Raw genomic sequence first — 12,549 nt, 5'->3', positions numbered from 1 at the left:
AGAATTTAATTGGAAAACAAACAACTTAGAAAACTTTATATATATGATCCCTGTAACTTCCCATTGTTGTTTTAAGCATCCTAATCATATGTCCCAGAAAAACTTTCAACCCTCCTTAAAATCCTTTCAACCTCCTCCTTAAAATTTTGTGGTTGTTTAGGATTTTTTTTTAGAAATCAAGCTGTGATTTGGGGGATTATTGCTGCCATCAATATTGAAGCCTTGGGTAGTTGCTCCGTGTGTGGGTGACAGCTGTATGGACTCTGTCACAGCCTAAAATAACTGAGCTGATACTGTACTCACTGCAGTTGAGAAACAAAACAATAAAACATCTTAGGATCTTATTTCCTGCCCTGAATTTACAGGTTGCAGCCTTTGCAGGGAAGCTGTTTACAGTTTGCTTCAGTGACAGTATTTTTCTTTTTGTATACATACAAAATGCCAGACTGCTTGACTCAACTTTTTTATTTCTTTTTCCCAGAGGTCTGTTATATCCTCTCTTATAGTTGTATTCTCATATTTATTTATTTATTTTTGCAGGAAAATAGCTTATTTAAGATATTTGAAGATATCTGCTTTCAAGAGTAGCTAAGAGGGAATAACAGGAAAATAAAAAAATTAATGCACTTTAGAAAAGCTGACTTAAATGAATTTTTGGAAAAACCTGGAAAATTAGATGTTCTGGGAGACTGGCCTAAGGAAAAAGAAGAAGAGAAATTTCATTTCCTCAAGGAAACATTAGTAAATATTTGCTAATTAGCAATTTTTAGGTCTTTAGCTTTTTTAAATGCTGTTCTTCTCTGCAAAGTGTAACTTCCTTCTTTACCTTTTAGGTACAGTTGAGAGTGAAGCCTACATTCACTATGAGCTTACAGTTTCCAAGGTAAGTTAACTGGCAGTTAAAACAGAGTCAGCAAGGAGGTGAATGTTGTGGGATTCTTGAAAGACTGTAAATTTGAAAATAATATATTTATACTGTAAAAATAAAACTGAATTGTCCAAAGAATGTGAGGAAGAGCTATGTTTTGTCTGAACCCATGGAGTCTGTTTCATGACTAAGTTGAAGTTATTTTTTTCTAAAAATTGAAACTGCCTTGGGAGTGTTAATTTATGGCAGAGTGGAGTCCAGATAATGTTTCTATTCAATATTGATCAGGCCTATTATATGACAAGGTTTCCAGGTACTGTGATAGTGTATTTTTGGTGCAAATATCAATGAAAGGTTTAATTATTATCCCAGTCCTGATCCAACGCAAGAAAATGTGAACTACTTGGGTGTGTCTGGAATGATTTATTTACAGTAATGAGACAAAAGTTTCATGAATCATAGCTTTCTCTTTACAGTTGTTACAGTGAGAAAAGTCTCCTGGCAGATTTGTCACATTAAAATAAAATGGGAGCACAGACATCAGCATCTTCCTCTACCTCTTCTGCCTCACTGGCACTGTGCCCTGCAAGACTCATCCCCTCTGCTTCACCTTCACAGTCCCTGAAGCACATTTTAAGTCAAACCAATTCCTCTGGATCTCAGTTGGAGAGGAAATCCTTGAACCCCCCTGAAATCTTGGTTCATATGCAAACCTTATTGTTTCTATCCATTTCGAGGGGGTATTTCCAACTCCTCATCCCCAGCCTGAAGTTCTTTACCACATAGTTTCACTCATGACTATCCCATGGCCATAAACACACAGGAGCCATGTGCCTTCTGCAGAGGCTTCTGACTGAATTGGTCCTCCAAATCTGAAGTCCTATCCTAGGCATGAAAGCCAACATTCTCTGTTGGCTCTTCTTGAACCAGCAATGGCTGAAGCAGGTGATGAACTGCCCTGATTTTGTTGCACTATTAGGAATATTTTTTTTTGTAATTTTGGACATTTGGGAATGACATTTCCTGTGACCTGGAACTGTGGTGCAATTATGGACGGGGTATGTTCTGAACCCTTGCTCAGGTTGAAAGGCACTTTGATTTTGGTGACGACAGATGAATAAATACTCATTAGCAATTAAGATGTGCAGAGCAGACGTAGTTTAATTTGAACAACTAGGCAGGATTGATGGAGAGTGTCCAGAGGTGGCAGGCTAATGCATTAACCTCCAGCAGCTCATCTAACCTCAGGATACCCAGGCTGAGTGTTTATGGTCAAGTGTAGCAGGAAACCTTAAGTACTTGTGATCTTAGGAGATCTGAGATAAATAGGATGTTAGTTCTCAATGGATATTTTAAGGATAATTCATATGAATAAAACCAATGGAAAGATCTCATCTGATGTTGCCTGAATATATAATGGGTATTGGATAGCTGCCTTTATTATCATCTCATTAGGATTTATCTAAACAGTAAAATACTTTAAATACTTAGCTTAGCTTGGCTTTACGTTCTGGTGTAAAGTAGTACTAATAAGCAATACAATATTAATGGTTTATTAAAGTACTCCTGTTGCATGCAATTGTATCCAGTTACTATGGTTAGTTTCTCAGGATTTGTCAAGAAGTTCCCAAGTCTGTCTGCAGAGGTCTGAGCTGAAGCTGTGCTTCTGTGGTTACACAGCAAGAAATATCTTCTGTGATGGAAGCCAGTTAGGAAAAAAAATGCCCACCCACTCAAGTATGTCTACACCTGCAGCTGCATCACTGGCTGTCTTGGGACAAGTCTTTATTTTGAGTTTAGCAGCTTTAAAATCACTGACCCTGAGCAGACACACTTTTCAAGTATGTTTTAAAGACATTTTACCCTAGGCTGATATTAAAGAACCATTTTGCTCCCCAAGCTGGGGAGCAGTTATTTGGGTACCAGCCCTAAGGACTCTGTCCATAGGGATGTTCTGCTGTGCAAGCTCAATTGCTGTCCTGTCTTCTGCAATACCATGGCCACGGAGCTGTTTCTCATGCAGCACTGTACATCTAGTGGGGAGAAATGAATAAAGCTTTTGATCCGTGGCAATTTAGGAAGGGCTCAGTTACGTCCTCTCTTTAGAAAAATGCAGTAGTAGTGAAAAGAGGTAACAGTGACTTTGAAAAGACAATATGTGTGCAGGAGGCTTTACTTTTAAGAAATCCTTTTCTTCATTCAAAGGCAAACGTTGTTATCTGTTCCTTCCTGGTTGTTAATTTATGGTCTGATCTAATGGTGATAGAGTTGAGCTGTTTCATTCCCAATTCAATGAGTAAGCAAGGAACAATGTTTCATTACAGGTCCTAATGACCTTAAGGCCCTTGTTAACTTTGATCAAGAAAGAAAATACCAAAGCATTGTGAATTTTGGACAGAGTGGTTGTTACAGCACAGCACTGCCAGTCAGGGCATGAGCAGAGCTGCTGACAGGAGAGGAAGGACTGGCTGGTACCTCCTGTTAGGCAGTACCTCTGTCTGGCTGGTACCTCCTGTGAGTTGGGCAGTGATGAGAGACAGGAACTTGACACTAGGAGGAATGTTGCCACAGTGTCTGTGTATTAAGTCTGAACTGAAATGCAGTGAAATATGTCCTTCTGTTTTGAGAGCTTAGATATTCTCACACTTGGTGCTTACAGAAAAATGTTTTGTTTTGGTTTTTTAAATTAAAAAATATATTCTTATAGGTATATATCAACTTCCAGTTTATCTTTTAGTTGTGACTAAAGGAGCCTTCTGCAAGTGAAGACATGTTGTAATAATGCTAAATGCTACATACTGAACTATCCAAGCATGCCAAGCTCACAAGGGTGTTTAACTTAAAAGCAAACATCAGTTTTTTATGTAACTTGCTATAATTTTGATTCTTCATCCATGACACAGAGGGAGCTTCTGGATATTGGCTTAAAGTTATTGTTTCATAATGAGGCTTTTGCACAGGCTTTAAAAATAGTGAATACAGAAATTGTTTGGAGGTAAATTTGGGCTTTGTGACATGAGCAAGTGCTTTTCATGGACACAGCTGTGGCAGAGCTCTGCCACCTTGAGTCAGCAAAACACTCAGTTTTACACACAACGATTCTACATACAACATACACTTCCTTTACAAAGAAATAAAACGTATTAGAAAACTTACTATTTGTCTTGGGAGAAATAATTACAGCACATTAGTCTAGTTTAATTACTATGGTAATTTAAGTGACTAGTGTTTTTGCTGTAATTATAGTGTCACTAAAGCTGCAAATCCTGTGGAGAAATAAATAAATAGTGCCTTACTGAAGCAGCTGCTTAGGCAATGCTTGTGGAGCAGTGTGATTGTCTCAGTGCAGCTTTCTCACTGGTGTTGTGGTTTAGTATTTTGCTGGAATGATTCACAGTACGTGTGCAGGGCTGCAAGGGAATTCTGCTGAGAACATGGAGCAGTGAGGAATCCACAGCAGTCGCAAAGCCCAGACCAGCATGTGCTGCAGAGAAAGGTGCTCTTTATCAAACAAATGTCTTTATTTATAAGCTAGCTCTGCTGGAAGCCTCCCCCTCACCCAGGAGGGTTTATGCCCACAGAGGGGCTGCTCTGGGATTTGGACCACATGAAGGAAGCACATGCTAAGTTTGCTTTGGCTGAATCCAACTGCTGCCTCTTTTTCCCTGCCTGCCATTTTCTGTACACACCAGTCAGACTAAAAGAGAGCACTTCTATGGCAAACACACTTAAAGGAGCAAAACTGACCTTGGTGCTCTCAGGCCTAAGTGTCCATAATTAATTATACAAGAAAAGAGAAAATGAAACAGTGCAGTGAGATTCTGGAGCAGGACTCAGCAGTTTCTGCCACCATCAGATACTGTCTTTCTTTTAAGAGTAAAGGGAAAGAATTGCCTACATGTAGATCTGTGCTGGCTAAGGACTACATGGTAGAAAGCTGTAAAACAAGATATCTGGAAAATTTAAAAAAAATGGAAACAGCTCTTCTATTCCAGTTCAAGCTTCAGGTCTAGCAGAGCAGAGCAGTTTATATGGCATATATCGAATGGATTCAAGGCTCCTTTTCAGACCTGTGCTTTATCTTGCTGCAGCACCTTCTGATAGGACTTGGAGAGCCTTTAAAAATGCAGATTCAGGGTTATCATGTTGCTTGCAGTCTTACCCAATTTGCCAAGGTTTTGTGCAATACAGTTAATAAGAACTGGGAGTGCTCCTGACATCAGTCATGAGTGCTTTGGTCTTGTCTTCAAGCCCTGAGTGCTGCCCTGCAGAAAAGAGGGATAATGATGTGCATTGACTAGGATGTGCCTTTGGGACACTTGGCATTCAGAATTTTTTACAGTCTTCCCTCCAGGTTCTCTCACCTTCCCTCTCTCTAACTCCCCTCTTAGGGCTGACAGTGATCCCTGCTGCTTTAGTGTCACTTAGTCCTTGACTGAAGAGTAAATAAATGAAGGTGCTCAAGTTCAGTGGAGAAATTTCCTCAGCTTTGTCTTGCTGTGTTGGTTTTGATGCAGGGTTGGTAACTGCTGATGCTGACAGGTTCTGTGGAGTCTGGAGAGAAAAATAACATGAAAGAAAAGAGATGCTAAATGTCTTGTAAACATTAGCAATTTCTTTTACCTGCTCTTTGGCTTCTTTACTTTTGGGGGTTATTTTTAGGGTGTGGTGGTTGTTGTTGGGTTTTTTGTTTGCTTGGTTTTTTTGTGGGTTTTTTTGTGGTTTTGTTTGTTTGTTTCTGTTTGTTTGTTTGATTGTTTTAGGGGTTTTTTGTAACCAGATGTGGTTGGTGTTACCTACATGGATTTGGGGCCATTAATCTGCCCAATATTTCCTATTTTCAAGACCAGTCTCATGTTGCTTTCCATCAGGCATGGATGATGAATTTGTGTGATCTTATGTGGTTTGCTTCTAAGTTAGAAGGTAATTCTTGCTTTAATGTGTTTTTCTTTAAAAAAGCAGTCAAACATTTTGTCTTTTTTTTGAGTGCCAAATCACAGAAATGTCATATTATGTAGGCAAGCCTCTGAAGACCCATAAGATTTTAGTATTAAATATACAAGAATAGAAAGGATACAAATTTTGGAAATCTGTTGTTTTGATAAATAGGTTAATTTACATTTCAACTTACTAATTTTGTTTTGTTTTGTTAAATCTTTGAAACTTAATGGGCTGGCAGTATTTTTGGGGAGTTCTGCTGAAAAAAAGATAGCAGGCCAAAGAAAAATAAGTATGGAGTTGTATGTTTCCTGAAATATAGCCCTCAAGGAATACAGGCAACATTCTAGTACCAGTTTACAGAAAGAATGTCTCTTCAGATATTAGCATAATATTTAATTGGAAGCAGTGTGATATCTGGCATGAAAACAAGGGGGTTGAGTAATGACACTGTTCAAGCAAAGAATACTGAAGTATCTTCCACTTTCTAAAGAGAACTTGGGTCAAATGTTCAAGAGTATTTCATCTTGTGACAGCAAGAGTGTCTCTACAAACTTATATATCATTCCTGAGCTAGTTTTACTTTTTTCTGATTTGTTGCAAGTTTCTAGAGTTTCATTTTTGATAATTTATCCCATTCTAATTGCAATAGTCCCTTAGGTAGTACTATTGATTGCACAATACATCAATTTTTGACTCAGACAATAAAATTGAAGTTATGCGATACTGGTTAAAAGTGACTAACACACTATTGCTTCAACCAGAAATAAATATATACACCAGACAGTGATTATATTTTAAATTAGATATTCTATATGAACTAGATCTTTTCTAACATAAAGAGGCCAAAAGTTCTTTTGATCCAGGAGTCATCACTGTATAACAGTATCTGATTGCCCTTTGCTTTATTATTTTTCCTTTTTTTATGGCATTATATAACCGTTTTCATCAGTTGTGATATTTGTGTCTCTGTAAGCCTTTTTTTTTTCTTTCTTTCTTTCTTTTGGCCACAATGTTCTTTTACTGTCTTTCTCATATTTATTACCTCTCTATCCCCACCTGAACACTTGTGGCAACAAATGCTCAGCTCATCTTCAATGATCCTGAAATGTTTTCTTGTAGGTGAATAATAATTTTTCTGTCAGTAATCTCACACCAGGTATGGCATTTTACTTATTACTTTGCCAATGAATTGCCTTCCATTCCCCTGGGACCTGTGCCAGCTGCACTTCTTCCAATTCACACAGAAAAATCATCCCTTTAATCCTTTATTTAATACTAATTTAGATCTTACAGTCTGTAAGGCATATCCCTACACTATTACTGGACTTGAATTCCTGTTATAACTACACAGTGATCCCACTGTGGCTGTGCAGTTCAGAGGACTTTTTATTCCCCTACAATCCACCTATTTTAGAAGCCTATGCCTATTTTTAAAGACCAACTTGCTTTTACTTTACATCCTTTTTATGACACAGCAATACCATGAAACCATGACAAAGCATTGGGAGATATTCTTAGTCATGCTTCAGGGAGAAACCTGTCATATTACATTCCTGATTTTGAAAATCTTCCTGGTAAATCTTCCCAGCTGTGGGGCCCTTCCTTATAGGAAATAAGATTTTCAATAAGTATTACAAAAAAAGCCTTCCCAGGCTAAAATTAGGTGAACTTACTCCTTTGTGAAAAGATGTCATGCACTGAATTCAATAGCTTTCATATTTCCTTAATGATGAATTAGAACTGTTAGGTAAAGATTCATATTACTATAGTAACGACTTAATTTGCTTTAATTTCCCCATTTTTTAATCCATTTTGAAATTAATTTGGGTTAATCATAGATGTTCACAAAACTGTAGTATCAACTGAAATGAAATTCTTTATTCAAATCTAGTAAACTTGGTAGAAAGTACAAGGTCACACTGGTAGTCAACCTATTCCTCCCTTGGAGCAGTTTTCCTATAGTGAGCTATGCATTGTTAGATCTGTAGAGTTCCTAAAAGATCACTTCTTTATCAATACTAACTGAAGAGCACATAACATTAATTGTAAGGATAACTATTCACTAAAGTCCTGCAGAGCTGCAGCTGGTGTTTTAGTAATTTAAGGGTAATTCTTAGGGTGTTTTCTCAATGTTGGTCACTGTGACAGGAACTGCCAGCACCTCTCAGCTCTGCTTTCCTCTTCACCAAAGGATGCTGCAGACACTCATTTCCCCTGCTGGCAGTTTAGCAACCTCAGCTCCTTACAGGAGCACCTATCAAAGGTGTCCTGCTGTCACATAGAAACGTTACCAGTAAGCTCCATGACCACTTTTGCATCCTGCAGAGACACCAAGTGTAGACTACACAAATGAGGAAACCAAGGGTTTTTTCCTTGGTTTGGCTGGTACCCTGCTTCTGTCTTTCTGTTCTCTCTCCATGTCTCCCTTGCCTTTTTCTCTTTCAAGAGCCATTGTCTACTGCTGATCTTGTGGGACATATAAGTGTCTGATGTCCTGCTCTGGCTGGGGGGTTGGACTCAGTGATCTTCAGAGGTCCCTTCCAGCCTCTAACATTCTGTGATTCTCCACAGATTGTGCTTCCATTCTGGCTTCCTGTCACTCAAGTGGTGAGGTCATTGAGTGGCTGGCTGGACTGGGAGTTTTGTTCTTCCAGCAGCTCTTAAAGAGGAGAGAATTGCCTGGTTCTAAGTAGCTTTCTACCCCAGAATGAGTCACCAATATATTTTCCTCCCTGTTTGATTATCTTATGCAATGGCTAGAGCTTGGTTCAAGGGATTTGGTGGTGGTGGTGCTGAAAAGAGAGGAGACTGTCTTAGATGAAAATTAAAGTGGCCACAAGGTAAATTACTTGTGCTGGGAGATTTGTCATGTGGAGACTGTAAACACATCTTGAGAACAATGTGAAAACAACTTGAAGTATATTAATGGGATAGAGCAATGCAAAAATTTATGGTGCTGAGCTTTGTGGTATTAAGGAACCTCAGCTGAGCTGCAAGATACATGAGTCTTCTGCTTAATGAATGATGGTATTAACACCTCAAGGTGTAGTGAGAAGGGGCCCTTGTGCCTCTTGAGATTTGGAGCCGCTTTTAACAGTTTTCTGCTACTGTAGCTTGATTGGGTTTTTGTGGTGTTTGCTGTACCTGTGATGTGACCTGAGTGTCCAGAAAAAAATATAATTGTCAGAGAACAGCAGCCCAGTAAATGTCCTGCACCACGTTGCATTATATTGGTTGCTGCTTCTGCCTCTGAACTCAAGACTCAAGGAAGGCTAAGTATACTATGGAACTCAGAGAGGAAAATCTATTGGGCAGAAGAAAAGGATTTAATTTTCTAATTTGGACATCTCAAAGAGCAAAAATGAGTTGTAACCTTCTACTAAACACACCAGATTTTCTGTGAGTGGCAAGGATTTCAGTTAGGCAAATTCAGTTGATGCATATGGGTTTGCACAGGAGGAAGGCTGGGTTTTCTGCACTAGACATAAGTACAACTCCCTCTGCATTGTCATTTGTAGAAGGTGTGATGCACAACACCTACACAAAAACACTTGCAGCTCTGGTGGCCCCCAAAGCTTAGTATAAAGTCTGGTACTATTTGATGTTTTCATTCAGACTCCCACTTGAGATTATAAGTGACTGTAAACATATCAGTTTGTTGATTTTTTTTTTAAAAACCAACCAAACAAACAACAACTTCCAGCTGTTGTGTTGAGAGAGAAAACCTTGAAGCCAATATGATCAGAATCTTAATAAGGATTTTTAAGGAAGGTGTGTGTAAAACAGAAGCAGCTAAGGAGATTATTTAACATTTCAGTATTTTAATCCTTCATCATAGTGATGCAAACTTTACCACTAGGTGCAAGGGTACAGTTTAGAGGTCACTGTGTAGGTTAAATGACATGGAGGGGACTATGCTAATGGAGATCATATATCTGACTTTTGAGGTTTCACAAGTCCTCGGTGGTATGAGTATGAGCTGATCCACACTGCTTGTGTGAGCCCTTGTGTCACTGATACAGACCAGCCTGCTGAGTGGTTACTGAACTACCACATAAAAACAGAGGAGTAAGGAAATTAGATTTTTGGCACTGATGGTATTCACATCTCTCAGTTATTGCTACAAATCTGTTAATAGTAAATATTCACTCTTTCTTTAAAAAGCTCCCAAGCCTTTAATCCTTTTCTTTTCTTACTTTGAGCAGCTATTATTTTTACTGGAAATAAATGCAAAGCTGAATAATACCCTGTAATAAAATGCCTAGATAAGTAAAAAGCTGGCGAGGAATCAGTATATAATAATGGTGGCTTTGCTTTGTTTCCTGCTTAGTAGCAGCAAGAAGCACAGGCACTGGCTGGAGAACCATCTGCAGCAAGGACAAGCAAAGTCACTGAAACTGTCAGCAGAGAAGCTTTGACCAAAAAAAAAATAAAAATGCAAAGGGTCAAAAAGTGATTTCATTAAGCAGCTACTTTCAGAATGATCACTCCAAAAGCTGGGAAACAATCTGTTATTTCAGCTTCTGCTCAAGAATGACCTGAGAAAAATGTAATAGGTTAGGAACTGTGGATAATGAAGTTAGGACTTAATAAGGTGTGTTTTGAGTGTTGTTTCCTAACAGGAGGGGGTTTTTTTATTGCTTTCAGGTTAATGTCAGTATTACAGATCTGTAATTTCACCTTAAAATACTTGGTGCCTTTTTTTTTTTTTTTTCTTTTTTTTTTTTTTTAATTCTCCTAAAAATTTGAAGACAATAACCTTAATTTTAAAAGAATAACTGAAGTTTCTGGTCTTCCTGGTTGCAAAAGAAGAGTAAAAAATGTGCATTTGCAACTTCACTAGCAGAGAAATTTAAAGAGAGCCCCGAGTTTTGTTTTTATAAATAGCATTACAAAATGTATTGGTCACTATTTTGGATCTGCCTGGTGTATGACTCAAGAATCTTTGGAGCTGGCAGATTCTTGGGCATCCTAGTGATCTGTGCATATGTGTCTTCAAACTGGCACAACTAGGTAGGTCTGTAAGTATTTATCTTATTCTAGTGTGTGTTTTGACAGCCTAAATACAGACTGGAGTAATGTGAGCTCTTTAATCCAATACTCATTTCTGCCTATGGTTGAATTAACAGACTGTAATTGCTTTAGTTAAGCACATATGTGAATTTATTAATTTCTAGAAGGCAAAAAATTAATTACATACCTTAAGAGATTTAAGACCGTTTTCCCTCTTTTATAAGGACTCAAAAGAGGTGACGACTCTCTTTTTAAATAGGTTTAATACCTGATACATGCATTTTTGTTTCCTGAAACCAATTCTTCAATTTCTCACCAATTAAGTTACCTGTGAAGCAATGCACTTTTTTTTTTTTTTTACTCAAAGCAACGAACTGTAACTTGAATGTTAACCTTGATGTGTCCATGTTCAGAAGATGTCTCTGATGTCTCTAGATCTGCTAGCAGAAGGGAAGATTCCTTTTTATCTGCTACAGTTCAGAAAGGAAAGAACACCAAAAACAAATGACAAAAGGCAAAGAACTTGAGGGAATGAAGACTTGAAAGTAAAACCTAACAACTGTTCCCAGCAATAAGACTCCAAAACAAGCACCTGCAATGGGCTTTGTCTGTCAGCCTACAATGTGCTTCTTGAACAATTCAGATTTAACACTCTGCCAAGTTCCACCCTTTGATAATGCCTTTGTTTTCTGAAAAGTCAGCATTTCTTGATAAAGCTTCTGAGCCCTGTTAAAATAATTTTGCTAGCTGTCTCAAACTGTGAATTCAGATCTTGGAGGAGGAGGAATAAGTACTAATGAATTAACCTTCTCTCTGTTTTTCGGGGGGGGTGTTCAGACATGGTCAAGTGGTTTATATTATGATGATAGTTCAAACCATCATGATACTTGTTCCTTCTGAATCAGTTTCTGCTTTTTGTGTTCAGTAGCTATGAAAAAAGAATGAGATGTTTGGGGTATCTTAGAAGCTTTTTTATAACATTTTTGCCCTAGTTTCAGGTCTCAACTACTGAATCATCACAAGCAGCTGAGAGAAGTGTACTGCACCAAGTACAGCGAGACTTCCAACCATGATTTTAGAGATTCACAGCAAGTAAGTCCCTCATCTGCACTTAGAGCTACAGAATTTCTTCTTTCTATTCTGTGTATGTTCAGGTGGAATTCTTATCTCTGTAGTCACTAGCAGGGCTTGTGTTCGTCTCTAACCTGACCTAATGAAAATTCGTAAGTAACACTAGGATTCAATTGCAGACTCTATTCATTACCTCTGCCATATTTATTGGCCCAAAAGTGTTATTTGAATGAGGATAAAAGTCCATTGAGGCCATTGAGGATAAAGACACGCAAAAACCTATTTATCTACAAAAAGATAGTTTGTGCAATGTCTAATTGTGTTTCTTTTAGAAGAACTACACATACTTTGAAAATGAACTTCAAACATGTTCTACTTTCCATGACAAGGAAATTATTCAATTGACGTTATTTCTGGATCTGGTTAGTAAACAAAATCCTTAACATTTGTTTCACACTCAGATTTGGATCTGTGATAAACAATATAAAGTGTAGTACAGCTGTTCCTATACTGCCAGAGAGGGACTTGTGCATGGTCCCCCTGCCCCCCTATCTGGGAGAGGACCCGGAGGGTGAGGGAGCCATGGAGTGCTCCTAGCAGAGCAGGTTACTGAGGACCAGCACCTCAGGTCACAGGCCACAAGGCATTTGTTCAGC

The sequence above is a fragment of the Chaetura pelagica genome, unplaced genomic scaffold (genome assembly GCF_000747805.2).
Source record: "Chaetura pelagica isolate M959 unplaced genomic scaffold, ChaPel_1.0 scaffold1045, whole genome shotgun sequence".
NCBI lineage: Eukaryota > Metazoa > Chordata > Aves > Apodiformes > Apodidae > Chaetura > Chaetura pelagica.
This window is presented reverse-complemented; position numbering follows the sequence as displayed.